The sequence below is a fragment of the Elephas maximus genome, chromosome 1 (genome assembly GCF_024166365.1).
Source record: "Elephas maximus indicus isolate mEleMax1 chromosome 1, mEleMax1 primary haplotype, whole genome shotgun sequence".
Classification (NCBI taxonomy): Eukaryota; Metazoa; Chordata; class Mammalia; order Proboscidea; family Elephantidae; genus Elephas; species Elephas maximus.
Window position 1 is genome coordinate 225,751,462 of NC_064819.1, and position 19,069 is coordinate 225,770,530.

Consider the following 19,069-nt stretch of genomic DNA (forward strand, 5'->3'; position numbering starts at 1 on the left):
TGTATTTTAATACGTACATACATATTACTAATGAAAAGATGTACCAAAAAAAAAAAAACAGGCTGACTTAAGTGCAGTTCATCGCAACTCGAATGCATCCTAAGCTGGAGAATACCTATACATATGCATCTATATTTACATATATATGTATATATACATGCATGTACAAGTATACACATATATGTGTACATATACATATGTGTATATACTTACACATATATATGTGCAAATATATATGTGTGAATATATGTATACATATATACATTACAGGCAGTCCTCAGTCGCAACATCTGACTTAGGTACAACCCATAGTTATGAACCAACTCTAGTAAAGCTTATTATATTAAAAATCCAAGGTACATAAACCAAACTGAACCAAATCCATTGCTATCAAGTTGATTCCAACTCATAGCAACCAGGCTCTACATTATCATTATTATTACTGTATTATTATGTTAAATATGTTAAGTGTATCTAGAAGTGTTTCTTCAATTTTGTTATGCATAGAAAGGTATACTATATACTAAAACAAACATTTGACTAACTGATGTTAGGTATGAACCCTATGTACCTAACTTGCAATTTACATACAAATTTGATTTAAAGACAGACTTTGAAAGGAACTCATTCATAATCCAAGGAGTGCCTATATACATACATACATATATATATACACACACACACACACATAAGGAATCCTGGTGACACAGTGGTTAAGCACTCGGCTGCTAACCAAAAGTTCAGCAGTTTGAACCCCCAGTCTCTCCGCAGGAGAAGGCTGTGACAGTCTGCTTCCGTAAAGATTACAGCCTTGGAACCTCTATGGGGCAGTTCTACTCTGTCCTCTATGGTTGCCATCAGTCAGGATCGACTGGATGGCAAGGGGTTTTGGGTATATATGTACATACATATATATTTACATTTAGAAATGGAATTTTAATTCTTGTGGAATACAAATTTCTGGGTTCCATGGAGGTTAATGTGACCACACAAACTATCACCCTAAGATGGTCTTTTTAACCTTGAGCCTTGAGAAAACTGGTCTCCTCAAGTCACTTTTAAGTCAAACAATTAGTAAAGACCAGTTTTCCTTAGGCATTGTGCTCTTTCGAAGAATTATCTATGTGCAGTTAGTTTCAAAAAACTCTCAATGTAAGATTAGAGTTATGTTTTAGGTTAAATTGGTAATTATTTCAATTGTTCTTCAAGACAATGCTGTATGGAATCTTACTGATCACAAATAGGTTAACTAGCGGTAAGCTGGAATACAAGAATTTTTGGAGGTTCTATACTCTTGGAACGTTTTTGAGTCTCTAGTCAAAATGGTACCCCAATTTGCAAATTGCATATTAAATAAACTTCAATTTCTATTATTGCCTTCATATAATTTTTGTTTTCACAACATATGTAGGTGTGTTTATGATTTATATTGTACGTATATTGTAAATATGTGTGTATGTAAGTTCTAGGTCACAAGGTGTGTATATATTCAGTGCTAGTAAAAAAAAATCAAACCAAACCCATTGCCGTCAAGTCAATTCCGGCTCATAGCAACCCTCTAGGACAGAATAGAACTGTCCCATGGGATTTCCAAGGGGCCTCTGGTGGATCCGAACTACTGACCTTTTGGTTAGCAGCCGTAGCTCTTAACCACTATGCCACCAGGGTTTCCTTAGTGTTAGTGGATATTGCAAAACCAGTTTCTGAAGCGGCTACTTTAATTTACATTCCAAAGAGCAATACATGAGAGCTTAATTGCTGCACACTGTTGCCAACATTTGGTAATGTGCGTTGAGCAGAATTTCATTGTGTTTATTTATTTACCCTCAATATTTAATTTAATTTCTTTGGCTTCTTTGTCCATTGTTTTAAGGAAAGCGTCCCCTGGAGTGTCATAGTAATAACTACATTGCTTACAGATGTCCAATGTGGACGAGTCAATTACTTTTCCAAGCCATTACTATTTAACCACAGTGTTTTCTAATCACGCATATTAACTTTTCTCAACACTATTTTCAGCACCTACATGCACATAAAAATTATCATATTTTAATGTATTGGTTGATGAATTATATTACTAGATTTTTTAGTGTTGAACATTTTTATATAAAGGGAATAAAATGTAGTTTATTGTGCTGTTAATGTGCTGCTTAATTCTGTTTGGTTGTGTAGACTTTTTCTATTAGCATCCTTTGTGAGCTTGGTTTGTTGACTTCTTTTTATATGCTATATTTTGGGGGCTTGACTATCAAGGTTATGTTTGCTTTCCAAATGAAATTAGAATTTTTTTATGTTTCTCTCCTCTGGAATAGGTCAAATAGCAGTGATTACATCTGGGTCAATGTGTGGTAGAACTCTGCAAATCTCTGGCCCAACGCCTTCATCACAAACTAACTCTCTGACGATAATTCCAAATCATTCTGCAGCAATCAACTTATTTATGCTTTCTTAGAAGCAATGTAGTGAACGGACTGAGAGCGTGGACTCTGGTGCCAGACCTCAAAGCTAGAATCTTGGTTCCATCACTTTCTAGCTGTGAGTAAATTACTTACCCTCCTGTGCCTTCACGTACTCATTTGAAGAATGGGAATGGTAAAACACCAACTTCATGGGATCGATGGGAAGATTAAAAGAATTAAGGTGTATGAAGCTTTCAGAACAGTGCTTGGTACAGAGTAAACAGCTGTTTAGTGCTATTATTTTATCTTTTTAGCCACTACACCACCGGGGTTTCCCTTTTGGGGGCAAACTGGGCTATTTACATTTTTGTAGACAAGGAATTTTCTCAAATTAAATTGTGTAATATGGGCAGACTTGTCTTTTTGCATCTTTAAAGTCCCCTTGTATCTTTTTACTTCCCATTATCATTTTTCTTGTTTATTAGCATATTTTCTTTTTTCTTGATTGGTTTGCTAACGGTTTCAATAATTGTATTGTCTTTTTTCCCCCAAAGAACCAACACTAGATTTATTTACTAGTTACAATGATATTCAGTTTCTAATTCATTATTTTCTGCTTTTATCTTTATTCATTCCTTCTTTCGGTTTTCTTTCGATTTATTTTAGTTTTCTAAGTTCTTGAATTTTGGGTAAGTTCTTGAGTTGGCTTTTTTTTTTTTTTTTTTAGTTTTTCTTGATTATTTTCATACAGTTATTTTACTCTTCCAAACCCTGACTTATCTGTATGCTAGAAGTTAAGACATGTTGTTCGAATCCGTCCAGTGGATTCCAGCTCAGAGCGACCCCATGTGACACAGCAGGACTGCCCTACAGTGTTTCCTAGGCTGTAATATTTACAGGAGCAGATGGACAGCTCTTTCTCCTGCAGAGCTGATGGGTGAGTTCAGACTGTCAGTCCTCCGGTTAGCAGCTGAGCGCTTAACCGTTGTGCCACCAGGGCTTCTTTCAGATATGTAGTCTTTTCATTATTGCTATTTTCCAGATACTTTGCAATTTTAGTATTGATCTCCTTTTTCACCCAATAATATCATACAGCAGGTTTTTAGTTTTGGTTTTGGTTTTTCCACTGTTTCATTTTTCTTCTAATATCATATTTTTATGCAAATAACACACTCCTTCTACGTTTGTTTGCCAACTGCTCCCTCCCTGTCACTAGGTATTTTTCTAAGTGCTCTATACTGTAAAAAAAAAAAAATTTGTATAGTGGCACTTAGGAAAATACCTCACAGAGGGAGGGAGCGTTGGCAAAGAAAGGAAGAAGGCGGGAATTATTTGCGTGAAAATATGGTGTTTCTTATTCCTCAGTTTTCTTATAAATAAATTTATCTTAATTGAACTTTGATCAGAAAAGTCTATAGTTTTCTGTTTTTCTTGAAGTTTCTGCCTAATGAATGTTGATATTATATTATTTCGTTCATATGTATTTACAGATAACAGTACTTTATCTCATTTAATCTGTTTTTATTTATTTGTATTCACTCTTGTCTGAAGTTAAGATAATGCCCCTTCACCTTCTGTCACGAACCCTGGTGGTGTAATGGTTAAGAGCTAGGATTGCTAACCAAAAGGTCAGCAATTCAAATCTACCAGACACTCCTTGGAAACCCTATGAGGCAGTTCTACCCTGTCTCTCTAGGGTAGCTATGAGTCAGAATTGACTGGACACCAATAGGTTTTGACTTTTTGTTTGCACTTTATTGTTATGCTTATTTCTATCTTTTTGGTTTCAACATTCCTAAGTTATTTTTAAAGATGTATATCATGCAGTAATTCGATGTGTTTTGCTTTGTAATTTAATCTGTCTTTTCTTTTTGTGGGTTCATTTAGCCCATCATATTTATTAACACATGTATAAGGCTTTAAAGATTGAGGTGTTTCTTATATCTAAAAAGGCTGGTTTAGACTTGCACCTGACTCCATTTTGTGACTTCTTCTTCTGAGAATGTAACCTTGACTTCTTCATAGGCACATAGCCTTGGGCCTCTGGCTTGGTGGGATCTGCTGACCCTGGCCCCTATCAATCACCTTTGACCCCCTTGCAAGCATGTGCTTTTGCAATTATGTGAGGGTACCCAATCCCCTTAACCCACATATATTCTGTTAACCAATTCCAATCGAATCCCACCTTCCAGGTGTCCTGCCTTCCACTTTACTGATTGTTCACCTAGCAATCAGAATATCGTAAGCTACGTTCTTGATTCAACCCTGTTACTATGCCTGTGTGACTGCAGCTCTTCGAGGCGTACGTGGGCTTTTACTCTAAGATGTAACCCTTTTCAAGCTGTCTTTACTTTCAATATACCTCTCTGGATTTTATTTTTAAATAGGGTAGGCATATATTATTTCGGTTTTCTTTCTGTCGGCACGTTCTGTTAGGCTTTACATTTCATCGTTTGTTTTGTTTTGTTTTTGCCATATGGTCTGCTTAAAAAGAAAGCTTAAAAGTTAAGGAGAATCACATTCCCTGAGCTCTTACCTGTTTGAAGTTTCTTTCTTTCTTTCTTTCTTTCTTTCTTTCTTTCTTTCTTTCTTTCTTTCTTTCTTTCTTTCTTTCTTTCTTTCTTTCTTTCTTTCTTTCTTTCTTTCTTTCTTTCTTTCTTTCTTTCTTTCTTTCTTTCTTTCTTTCTTTCTTTCTTTCTTTCTTTCTTTCTTTCTTTCTTTCTTTCTTTCTTTCTTTCTTTCTTTCTTTCTTTCTTTCTTTCTTTCTTTCTTTCTTTCTTTCTTTCTTTCTTTCTTTCTTTCTTTCTTTCTTTCTTTCTTTCCTTCCTCCCTCCTCTCCCTCCCTCCCTCCCTCCCTCCCTCCCTCCCTCCCTCCCTCCCTCCCTCCCTCCCTCCCTCCCTCCCTCCCTCCCTCCCTCCCTTCCTTCCTTCCTTCCTTTCTTTCTTTCTATATTTGGATGAGAGGTTGGTTGGATACATAAATTTTCACTCATGCAGTTTTGGACTGTCTTCTCTTAATACCTTCCCACTCCTGATTGGCCTTAACTGTATTCACAATCCTTCATAATTCTGTCTTTGGGTTACGGCTGTCTATTAATTGTATCAAAGATGTAGTTTTCCCTTTGTTTTTTCATGTTGTTTTGTTTGTTTGTTTTGCAGCAATGTAGAGCATGAAGAGGGAAATCCGCGATCCTTTTTCTGTCACTTTAAAACAGGACAACAACGAATCTCCCTATTTATATCATTCTTTATTATTAGATCATGTTAAGCCATCTTTGAACTTCTTCTCTCACTAGTTTATGTTTTCATTAAGTTCTTCTATAATGCAGAGCACTTATGAGAACATACACCCTTTTATTCAGAGTTTGCCTTCTCTCTGAAGACATCTTCACCTTTCTTTTGCTTGTATGTTACTCATCTTTTTCTTTCTTTTTCCTTCTTCCCCTTCTTCTCCCTTTTCTTTAATTCCACTTATTTTTTCAGTACACATCCATAGATGCTATGCCTTATTTTTTCAATCTGACACACGTTTGATTGTGTAAATCTGCCCAGAACTTCCCTCTATACTAGTTTTCCCTTGTCTTTTTTTTTTTTTTTTTTCATTTTTCCTGGGGAAGAATAATCTTTCTCTATGACTTATATTTAGAACACTGAATTTTCAGTGGCTTTAATGTCAGCATATTGGGGAAGAAAGGAACCCCATCCAGGGAAGATGAAACTCTAGATGGTAGGCTCTCCTCTGCTTCTACCCCAGATGTCGGTTTTCACCCAGTGTTTTAGATTGAATTGTGCTCCCAGAAGCGGTAGGTTGAAATCTGATCTCCCTGTACCTGCAAACATTATTTTGTTTGGAAATAGGGTCTATGAAGATGTTATCAGTACACATAGTTAATATGAGGTTATACTGGAGTAGGTGGATCCTAAGCCAATATGAGTGGTGTCCTTACAAAAAGAGAAGAGACACAGAGGGAAGACAGCCATTTGAAGATGGAGTCAAAGAATGGAGTGATGTAACAACAAGCCAAAGAACACCACAGATATTTCTCTCAGTGGTTAGTAGATGGTTTTTAACCAACTTAGAGCTTCCAATGCTCCAAATGGGTAATTGATTGTCAGATTATTATTTTTCTTTATAGATACTTGTTCTCTCTTTGAATCTTGTTTTAAGATTATCAGAGTGTGTTTAGGAAAATTCATTTTTTCATCAGTCCTGCTGGAAATTTGGTAAGCCCTTTGATATGTAGATTCAAGTCTATCTTCAACTCATGGATTTTTTTTTTTAAAGTAATGTATATCCTTCATCTGTTCTTTTCTTTCTTTTTTGAATTATGTCATGTCCCAGGACCTGTAAAACAAATCTTTCACCTTTTCCCTTATAATCGTTATCGCCTTATTTTTTGTTTGGACTTTGAGATCATTTATTCTCTTGATCACAAAGTCTTTTAATTCAGGTCTCAAAGTGACAATATGTTTCCTCAATTCATCCACCAAATTGATTTATTTGGAAAATCATGGTTTCTAAATCCCGAAAAAAAAAAAAAAAAAAAAAAACTTTAGGTTGCCTGCCTATATGGCTCCTTGGCAACTCCTTTTAAAACCAATGGGGCATGTCTACTCTGTTCTATAGGGTCTCTATTAGTAGGAATCAACTTAATGGCAATTTTTTTATTTGTTTGCTTGTTATTCTAATGGAAGCCACCCTTACAAAGGCAACCTTCCCCAGGCATCCTCTAGGCTTTGGTAGTGAAGTGTATAGCATACACTTTCTTGGCTATCTTAGCTCAGTGTCTTCAAAATAATTGATTTATGGCTATGCCATGCTACACCAGCTTATTACTGGCCCAAATTTCTTCTTGCTAGGATTTGGTCTGAGTATTATCCCAGCCTATGTGCATTCAACAGCCCTATTTCCAAAAGTTCAATTACTTGGACTAAGCAGTATCTCTAGAGACAAAGCTGGGAAAATTCTGGGCACTATCACTGTTATTTCAAAAGCTAATCCTCATTCCACAGAATGAAATATTTATTCCCTAGAGTAGCTAAAGGAGCTAAAGAGCATGTTTAAATCATCTACCCATTATCACTTCTGAATGCTTTTATTGCTTATCCATTAGACAATTCAATGACTGAAAGCCAGATGTTTTTATCCCCAAGTGAAAACACCAACATTTGGTCTAAAATTACAAATATACTGACGTTCAGAAAAATGGCATTCTGAAATTGACTGAAGGGTGTTATTTAATATCAGAACATTTAATTTTTGAACTACCACCAAAAATGTATCTTTTATAAATATATTATCTATATCTGTATGTGTTTCATGACATATCAATATTTTATTATACTGACCAGCAAGACTTTGATTTCTTACAGCTATGGTTTTATATAACTTATTGCTCAAAAATAAATTGTTGTACTTCTTCTTCCTGGCAGTGGGACAGACAAATCACCTCTCTCTCTTACTTTTCCATGAATTCCATTACTAGATCATCCCTACTGATTTCCTCTGCAATGCTGGATAATTCTATTTTGCTTTTTAACAAATACAGTAGCCAGTCTATTTTTTTTTAACTGAGACAGACTTCTACGGGCAATTTCTATTTTTACCTACTGCTTGATGGTGATGAATAATTGAATGCTTATCCTTTAAAAAACCAGTAACTGCTAGAAACACTCATAGGATATATATATATATATATATATATACATATATATATACATATATATAATATTTCTGTGGAAGATAGTGTCCCAGGCTTTTCTAGATGCACTACTAGACACCCATAGTATTCAGAATCTTCTTATGGTTCTTCTTGGATGAATAAGGAATAAGACAGTGGTGGGGGAAACAATTCTGTGGCTGCATGAAAATGTGTTGGCAAGAGTACTGGAGCAAACATGGATAAGTAGACTCAACATTGTGAAAATGTCAATTCTACCCAAAGCAATCTACAAATACAACGCAATCTAGATCTAAATACCAACAGCATTCTTTAACAAGATGGAAAAACTAATCATTAAATTCACATGCAAAGGAAAGAGGCCCTGGGTATGTAAAGCACTGTTGAAGAAGAAGAATAAAGTAGGAGGCCTCACACTACCTGACCTCAAAACCTACTATACAGTACAGTAGTTAAAACAGCCTGGTACTGGTACAATGGACACGTTGACCAGAGGAACAGAATCGAGAATACAGATGTAAACTCATCCACTGATGGTCACCTGATCTTCAACAAAGGCCCAAAGTTCATAAAGTGGGGAAAAGACAGTCTTTTTAACAAATGATGCTGGCAAAACTGGATGTCCATCTGTAAAAAAATGAAACAGGGTCCATACTGCACACCATACACAAAAACTAATTCAAAATGGATCAAAGACTTAAATATAAAACCAAAAACTGTAAAGAGTAGAAGACAAAATAGGGTCAACTCTAGAGACCCTAATACATGCCATAAATAGGATACAAACCTTAACAAACAATACACAAACATTAGAAAATAAGCTTCTAAAAATTAAACACATGCTTATCAAAAGACTTCACCAAAAGAGTAAAAAGAGAAACTACAGATGGGGAAAAATTTTTTGGCTATAACAAATCCAACAAAAATTTAATCTTTAAAATCTACAGGAAAATCCAACATCTCTACAACAAAAACACAAATAATCCAATTAAAAAATGGACAAAGGAAATGAGTAGACACTTCACCAAAGAAGACATTCAAGTGGCTAACAGACACATGAGGAAATGCTCAAGATCACTAGCCATTAGAGAAACGCGAATCAAAATCACAATGAGATACCATCTCACCTCGGCATTACTGGCACGAATGAAAAAAACAGAAAATAAATGTTGAAGAGGATGCAGGGAGCTTAGAACTCTTATGCACTGCTGGTGGGAATGCAAAACGATACAGCCATTTTGGAAAATGATATGGCGCATCCTTAAAAAGCTAGAAACTGAAATACCATACAATCCAGCAATCCCACTCCTAGGAATATATCCTAGAGAAATAAAAGTCATCACATGAATAAACATATGCATACACATGTTCATTGCAGCATTACTCACAAAAGCAAAAAGTAGAAACAATCTAACTGCCCAGCAACAGAGGAATGGATAAACAAACTATGGTACGTACATACAATGGAATACTATGCAACAAATAAAGAACAATGACGAATCTGTGAAACATTTCACAACACAGATGGATCTTAAGGGCATTATTCTGAGTGAAATAAGTCAGTCACAAAAGGACACATACTATATGAGACCACTATTATAAAAACTCCTGAAAAGGTTTACCCAGAGAAAGAAACAATCTTTGATACTTATGAGGGATGGGAGGGGCGGGGAAGGAAAAACACTAACTAGACAATAGATAAGTGGTAACTTTGGTGAAGGGTAAGACAGTACACAGGACTGGGGAAATCAACACAACTTGACCAAGGCAGTATAGAAGCTTCATAGACACATCCAAACGTCCTGAGGGACCAAATTACTGGGCTGAGGGCTAGAGACCATGGTCTTGGGGGACATCTAGCTCAACTGGCATAATATAGTTTATAACGAAAATGTTCTGCATTCTTCTTTGATGAATAGCATCTGGGGGTCTTAAAAGCTTGTGAGCGGCCATCTAAGAAACTCCACTGTTCTCACTCCATCTGGAGCAAAAGAGAATGAAAAAAACCAAAGACACAAGGAAAAGATTAGTCCAAAAGTCTAAGGGACCACAACTACCACAGCCTCCACCAGGTTAAGTCCAGCACAACTAGATGGTGCCTGGCTACCACAACCGACAGCTCTGAAAGGGGTCACAATAGAAGGTCCCATACAGAGCTGGGGGAAAATGTAGAAAATTCAAACTCACAAAAAAGGACCAGACTTAGTGGTCTGACAAAGACTGGAGAAACCCTAAGAGTATGGCCCTCTAGAACCCTTTTAACTCAATACTGAGGCCATTTCTGAGGTTCGCCCTGCAGCCAAAGATTGTTGTTTTTGTTAGGCGCCATCAAGTTGGTTCTGACCCATACTGACCCTATGTACCACAGAATGAAACACTGCCCACCCCTGCACCATCCTCACAATTCCTATGCAATTCCTATGCTTGAGCCCATTGTTGTAGCCACTGTGTCAGTCCATCTCTTGAGGGTATTCCTCTTTTTTGCTGACCCTTTACCCAGCATGATGTCTTTCTTCAGGGACTGGTCCCTCCTGATAACAGAATGTATCCAAAGTATGTGATATGAAGTCTAGCCATCCTTGCTTCTAATGGGCATTCTGGCTATACTTCTTCCAAGCAGATTTGTTCATTCTTTTGGCCGTTCATGGTATATTCAGTATTCTTTGCTAACACCATAATTAAAAGGGGTCAATTTTTGTTTGGTCTTCCTTATTCATTGTCCAGCTTTTGCATGCGTATGTTGCCATTGAAAATACCGTGGCTTGGCTCAGGAACACCTTAGTCCCTAAAGTGACATCTTTGTTTTTTAACATGTTAAAGAGATCTTTTGCAGCAGATTTGCCCAATGCAATGCATCCTTTGATCCCTTGACTGCAGTCTCCATGGGCGTTGTGTATCCAAGAAAAATGAAATCCTTTACAATTTCAATCTTTTCTTTGTTTATTATAACGTTGCTTATTGATCCAGTTGTGATGATTTTTGTTTTCTTTACGATGAGGTGTAATCCATACTGAAGCCTGTGGTCTTTGATCTTCATCAGTAAGTACTTCACGTCCTCTTAACCTTCAGCAAGCAAGGTTGTGTCATCTGCATGTCACAGGTTGTTAATGAGTCTTCCTCCAATCCTGATGCCCAGTTCTTCTTCATATAGTCCAGCTTCTTGGGTAATTTGCTCAGCATCCAGATTGAATAGCTATAGTGAAAAGGTACAACCCTGACGCACATTTTTCCTGACTTTAAACCAAGCAATATCCCCTTGTTCTTTTAGAAGGACTGCCTCTTTGTCTAAGTACAGCCAAAGATTAGACTGGCCCATAAAATAACCAGTAATACATGTAGCTAAACCATGTACACATATACAAGACTAAATTGGCACACTAGTCCAAGGACTAGAAGGCAGGAAGGCACAGGAAAGCTGGACAAATGGAAGGGGGAAACCCAAGGTCAAGAAGGGGAGAGTGTTGACAAGTTGCAAGGTTGGCAACAAATGTCAAAAAACAGTATGTGTATTAATTGTTTAATGGGAAACTAATTTTCTCTGTAAACCTTCATCTAAGACACAATTAAAAAAAAAAAAAAATACTGGAGCACCAAGACAGAATGATAACATTCATAGTTCCCAAAATACAAGAAGCCACCCTGAGGCCAGCTGAGTGGCTTCAACCACACAACAGATGCAAAGCAAAGCAAACAAAATTTTTATCTCCAGACCAGAATCGTTTTCCTTGCAGTAACTCTGTATAGGGTGTTGCTGCAATTTTCATAATGACAGGCAAAGCTACGTCAGGAGTCTATCTATATAGAGTGGAATAAGGTGGGCTGACCAGCATTTCACACACTAGCATGCCCATCCTGAACCTGTCTCCAATAGATGTAGAATTTGTGGCAACCCACTCATCCTGTGAACATGAGATCCATGGCAGTATTAATTCAGAGCCATTTTAACCCTGTCCTTTAAGCAAAACAGCAGACTCAGATTACATAGTAGCAGGACAGATCATGATCAGATCACTTTTCTGCAGAGAGGCAGAAACTCAGAACTTCAAATGTGCTTCCAAATGCCTAGTCTACTCACTCTTTTGATTTTGAAAGGATTGTTTCACAATATTTTGTTTCTCTTCAAAACTTCATCTCATCCCCACTCAGAAAACAACTTCCTCATTCTATTCCACTAAATCCACCAAGATTAAGCATCTGTTCTTATATACTCTGCATAAGAGTGAACTAACTGCTTTCCTCCTAGGCAAAGCCAAGTCCTCCATCTGTATGCTGGATCTTATCCTCACTTACCTACTCAAGGACTTGCTCCAGAAATGACCTACTCAATCTCCCATGTCATCGAGTTTTTTCTATTTACTGGATCATCCTTATGATATTGCACATATGTAACACCTTCCATCTTTTAAACCCCCTTTAAAACCCCAGATAACCGCCAACTGTGAACACATTTCTTTGTCCTCCTTAGCAGTAAAAATGATTGAAATGTTTTTTATCCTGACTGTCTCTACTTTTTCATCATGCAGTCTCTCTTGAACTCATCATTCCAGGCTTTTATCTCCACCATTACAATGAAATACATCTTGTTCCTGATCGGTAATGGCTTTCGTGTTGTCAATTCCAAAGCTATGTTTAGCCCTCGTCTTGTATGATCCCTCAGTAGCATTTGACTCAGTTGTCCACCTTTCTTTGAAACACTATTTCACTAGGCTTGAGGACATCACAGTTTTCTAATTTTCTCCCTCTCTTACTATTCAGTTCTCCTCATTATCTTTTTTGTGGATTTGCCACATTTTCCAAACTTCTAAATATTGGCATACTCCAGGGCTCAACCTGGGACCTTTTCTGTTTTCTTTCAGCGCTTTAAACATGTCATCTCTTTTGGAATGTAAGCCTGCCTTTTGGTCTGCATGGTTACCAATGAGAAATCAGATGTTAATCTTATTGAGGATTTCTTGTATGTGACAAGTTGCTTTTCTCTTGCTGCTTTTAACATTCTCTCTTTGCCTTTGGCTTTCAACAGTTCTCTCAGTGTGTTTCTTTTTAAGCTTATCCTATTTGGAATTCATTGAGCTCCTTGGAAGTGTAGATCCATGTCTTTGATCAAATTTGGGAGGAGGTTGGCCATTATTTCTTCAAATATTCATTCTGCCCCTTTCTCTCCCTCTCATCTCCTTCGGAGGCTCGCACATGTATATGCTGGTATGTTTGATGTTATTCCACCAAGTTTCTCCAGATCTGTTTTTTTTTTTTTCTTTCTTTCTTTTTTTTTTTTTATTCTTTTTTCTTCCTGCTTCTCATAGTGGGAAATTTCAATTGCCCTATCTTCCAGTTCACTGATTATTTCTTCTGCCTGTGTAAATCTGTTGTTGAATCCCTTTAATGATTTTTTTCATTTCATTTCAGCTATTATACATTTCAGCTATAGAATTTCTATTTGGCTCCTTTTTATAATTTCTATCTCTGATATTCTGTATTTGTTCATAGATCATTCTGGTTTCTCTAAGTTCTTTGTTCATGGCTTTCATTAGCTCTTGGAGCATTTTTATGGATTTAATTGTGTCCCCCCAAAATATGTATTTTAAACCTTAACCCCTATACTTCTGGTCATAACACCATTTGGGAATGGGTTTGCTTTGTTATATTAAGGAAGCAATGTTAGAGTAGGATGTGACTAATGCCAATCTCTTTTGACGTATAAAAGACCAGATTAAGCAAGCAAGCAAGCACAGACAGGGGGAAAACATCACATGATCGCCAAGAAACCTAGGAATAGAACTAAAGAGACAGAGACTTTCCCCCAGGGAAGACAGAGACAGAGAGCCTTCACCTAGAGCCAGCAACCTGGATTTGGATCCACAATCAATGCCCATGGAAGTAGCAGTCAGGAAGTCATATGACATATTGCATTGGGAATATCTGCTGCACAAGACCTCTTTAAAGTCTTGAAAAACAAAGATGTCACACTCAGAACCCAGGTATGCCTGACCCAAGCCATGATATTTTCAATCACCTAATACGCATGCAAAGCTGGACAATGCATAAGGAAGACTAAAGAAGAATTGATGCCTTTGAATGACCATATTGGAAAAGAATATTGAATATACCATGGACTGCCAGAAGACCAAACAGTCTGTCTTGGAAGAAGTACAACCGGAGTGCTCCTTGTAAGTGAGGATGGTGAGACTTCCTCTTGCATACTTTGGATATATTATCAGGAGGGACCAGTTCCTGGAGAAGGATATCATGCTTGGTAAGGTAGAGGTCAGCAAAAAAGAAAAAAGACCCTCAACAAGATGGACTGGCACAGTGCCTGTAACAATGGGTTCAAACAGCGATAATTGTGAGGATGGTGCAGGAAGGAACAGTATTTCATTCTGTTTTATATAGGGTGGCTATAAGTTGGAACCAACTTGACAGCACCTAACAACAACCTCCTAAGCTGTGAGAACATAAATATCTGTTCATCAAAGCCACCTACTTGTAGCACTTCTGTTACATTAGCACTAGATAACTAAAACGGAATTTGGTACTGGAGAGTAGGGTGCTGCTCTAATGGAAGTGGTCTTGGAGCTGGTCAATGGGTGGAGACTAGGAGAGTTTTAAGCTTCTTAATAGTGAAAGCCTAGATTTCCTTGAAGAGATCATAGCATTTTGCATATAAAAGGCAATTCTGGTAAAGGCTCAGAAGGAAGTGAGGAGAGCCATAGACAAAGTCTCTATCATCTTAGAGACTATATGTGGCACCACCAACATAATGTTGCTGGATGTGTGCTTCTAGAGAGGCTTTAAAAGGAAATAATGAGCATGTGGTTGGACAATGGAGGAAGGGCGATGCTTTTTATGCATGGGCAAAGAACTTGTCTGACAGATTTTCAAAAGTCTGGTGAAAGGTAGAACTTGTAAGTGATGAACTTGGGTATTTGGCTGAGGAGATGTCTAAGCAAGATCTTAAAGGGGCCACATAGTTTTCCCTTGCTGCTTGTAGTCAAATGTGAGAAGAAAGATACAGATTTAAAAATGAACTGTGCAAAATGAAAACTAAACTTAAAGGTTTGGAAAATTCTTTTGTACAAACTAAGGACTTTCACAAAGGATGTGGCTACATAATCTTTTGTTAAAGAGATTAAGCCTGTGACTGAGGGATCTAACCAACTACCACAGCAGAAAACCCATCAGCTTAGACTGAAGGGGACAGAGAAAGAATGAGAGGAAAGAAAGCTGTATGCCTCTTGAAATTCTGCAGGCAGGAAACAGGCGAAAGGAGTTACATCTCTTGTCCTCTGAGAAAAGAAAAGGACCACCCAAGAGTCTTCCTCCTTACCCTCCTCTTTCCCAAGCTTTTAGTTCTATCTGATGTTTGCCCCATCCTTCATTCCTTGCCCTGGGTGGCTTCCAGGAGTATATGTCTTTAAATGTTTTCATCAGATGCCACCCATAAAGCCACTCCAGCCCAAGAGGTAAAAGTAAAGATCACCTCCACACCAGCCAGTCAGAGAACCTCAAAAGAGAAGAAAATACGCACTCAATATTTATTGAGAACAAGGTCCATATTAGCCACTCCCACCCCCCCCCACCCCCCAACCAGCAAACTGCACCAGGAATATGGGTTGTCATCCCCATGGCCGTTGCCAAGGTAAAGGATGAGGAATGGAAAGGTAGTAAGCAAAAACACCACACTGGTTTTTTACTGAAATTTAGCTCTCTTTTTCTTCATTAACTACTCACCTGGCTACTGTAAGCATTTGATTAGATTCTAGAGGGGGAAAAAAAAAGTTGATCCTGTCAGTTTTGTCAGTGGAGGAACCTGTTCTTAGAACTCTCTACTCTTCCATTTCCATGATCTCACTCCTTCTTCTGTTCTCTAACTACACTTTGTCTCTAGGTGATCTCATCCAGTAGCACAGGTTTAAATACCACCCACGCTTAAAGACTCCAGTTACTATACCTCAGCTCCAAGATGGCCCTCAAATGTGTATATTCACATAATTACATGACACCTCTACTTGATATCTAATAGTCATACTGTGGTGTGATGGATCACTTTTGTTTGGCCTTTCTAGCCATGGTCTTGTGGCTCCCAAGCAGGTGATTGGACAGGACTGTGCAGATATGTTAACTGTGGCCCACCAAAGGGATTGGTCAATTTTGCCATCCCTCTGGGCTTGAAATGAGCCACGCCAGAGGCAGGAGAGGAAAAGATACCACCACCACCAAGGAAGAACAACCAGATGCCAGCATGGCCTTTGGACCCAGAATTCCTGTGTTGAGAACCTCCTGGAAGCAGGAGACAGAGAGAGTGAGCTGTAACCCTGAAGATGGCAAGAAGCTGCAGCAGAGACCCTACAGCAGAGATCTGAAAGCAGGAGACAGGGTAGTAGGCTTCCTGGGCCATGGGGAGAGAAAGCTGACTGCCTTTGGGGAAAGGCCTAGGGCCAGGGAGATGTGTGCCTGTGAGTACAGCTGGGAAAACACAGTCCTGATGGAAAAACTGTATCCTTGAGTGTCCCTGAGCCTGAATTGTAATTGTTACTTGTCTGATAAACCGCATAATAGTAAGTATTATCTGTGAGTTCTGTGTAGCCCTTACAATGAATTATTGAACCCAAAAGAGAGGTGGAGAGTGCCGTGTGATGGACGGTTAGTGTGGGAATTGGTAAAGATAACAGAGAAAGGAGGTATGTCTGACTTCTGCCTCATAGGAATCAGCCTTGGGTTGTTGGTCTTGATTCTCCTTTCCGCTTGTAAAACTACTGGAGGTCAGATACTGCCCCAAGCTGTTTTCACACATACCAAAATTAACGTAGTCCAAAGCTAAATTCCTTAATTTCTTCTTAAATCTGCTTTTCTCTTAAGTTTTTCCTAACTTCAAATGATATAAATCTTATCCCAGTTGCTCCAACCAATAAACATAGGATAACCCTTCCATCTTCCCTTTATCTCACACTCACATGAAATCCACCTACAACTTCTGTGATCTCTAACTTAAACCCCTTCTTATCCCCTGAAGTGTTATTCCAAGGTTGCATTATCTCTCACCTGGACAACTAAATAGGGCTCTAACTGATCTCTCAGGTTCCTCTTTCACCCTTATACATCTGTGTTCTAGCTATCGATTTGTAGCAAGGTGTCTCAAAATATAATGGTTTGAAAACAATAAAAATTCTATTGTTTTTCATGATTCTGTGAGTTGACTGGACTCAGTTGACTGATTATCGAGTAAATACTTGGTGTTTTTAACACAGTTAAGTTAGACAGTGACTAGGACACCAGATATTCTGGGCCTCTCTGCCTCTCAATCAATATAGGCTCAGGACCTGCTCTTTCCATGGGATTTCTCCAGCCTAGTAGCTGGGTTTCTTGTATGGTATCTCAAATCTCCCAAAAAATCAGTGTTGCAAAAGAAAGAAAACAAAAACTGCCCGTCCTCGAAGATGAGACCCAAAAGTGGCATAGCATCCCGTCTGACTCATTTTATTGGCCAACATAAACCAAAGGCAAGCCCAGATTCATTGTGGGAGAGCACTACACAAGAGTATAAATTTCAAGAAACATGGTTCATTGGGAGCCATCTTTAGATGTCTAGCTGACATACTCTCTGGAATAATCTTTCTAACACATAAATCTGATTTTATTACTCTCTACTCTCAACAATCCGATGACTTCCCTTCACACTCAAAATGGATATCAAAGTCCTTAGTATTGCCTACAAATCCTACGTGAACACCTTCTTAATCTTATTTATTACCACTCTCTGGAAGTGTCAAGCATGAGTATATTGGTATCCTAAATTATCTGAGTATTTGCCTCCATTTTTTAGTTCACCTTTTGTTTATAGTTCCAGGTGGACCGGAGGAAATGCACAAAGTCACAGATGCAAGATTAGTAGATAAGAACTTATTTTTGTTACTGTAGAACTGAGAGATTGAAAAATATAATTTCTATTGCCTGATATGGTGTTATTGCGTATAAAGGCCTGATGCATTCATCATATCTCCTGTCTCATTAATAGGCAGAGTAGAAATTATTTTCCTGGTTTTCAAGTTAAGAACCCAAGTCTCTTAACCACAGTGACTTGTCTAACGTCAGAGATACAGTAAGTGGCAAAGTTAGAACATAAACCTAGCTTATCTAATTACTTGCTCAGAGCTCTTGCCACTTTCTCATAAGAGACCAGGAATGAGAAACTCTGGGACACTAGACTATTGAAGCAGAGTAAATAAACCGTGTCACTTTATGCTTGTAGTGTGGTCTCTTTTTTTCTTAACTCAGTTATTGAACAGAAATCATATTGCAAGGTACTCCTTGGTACTTTTCTCACTGTAGGCAATAACCAGAAAGACATGAACACAAATTATAGTCTTCACAGTGCTACTCTCTTTAATATGGACTAGGGAGAACTGGCATTATTCCCATCTTGGTATTAATCCATTGATCCATCTATCCAAACTTTCTTTCCTTCAATTGTGTGTCTATTCAACAATATTTCTAAGTTACAGATACTTCTTACTCATGCAAATCTTTTGCAATTGGTACCACCACTATGACAGATGAGACTTCTACCCAAAAGAAGTTTGAAGTCTAGCTGAATTAAAGAGACATAGACGTAGACCAATTTAAGAACAAAGAAAGAAACTCTGTCACAAATGCAAAATAGCAAAATGAAGGTGTGTTGAAGGCTAAGAAGTTCATTATCTCCTGTTGGAAGGTCTCAAATTATTACTGGCCCCAGACATAGACTGATTCTCACACATACTAAAGTTACTGAAGCAGTTATTTTCTATGAATTCTTGTGGAATTTAGGGAGATTGAATTATTCATTTGGATTATTTCTAGCCACTTATTTGGTCTAAATGTCTGTCACACTTTATCAATATGGTTTATACTGACAAACTCTGATTACAGAATAAACTTCAAAACTTGCCTCACCTTGCAGACAAATATTGTGTTCCCTGAGTTTAGCATTAAAAGTCAGAGATAGCAGCCCAAATA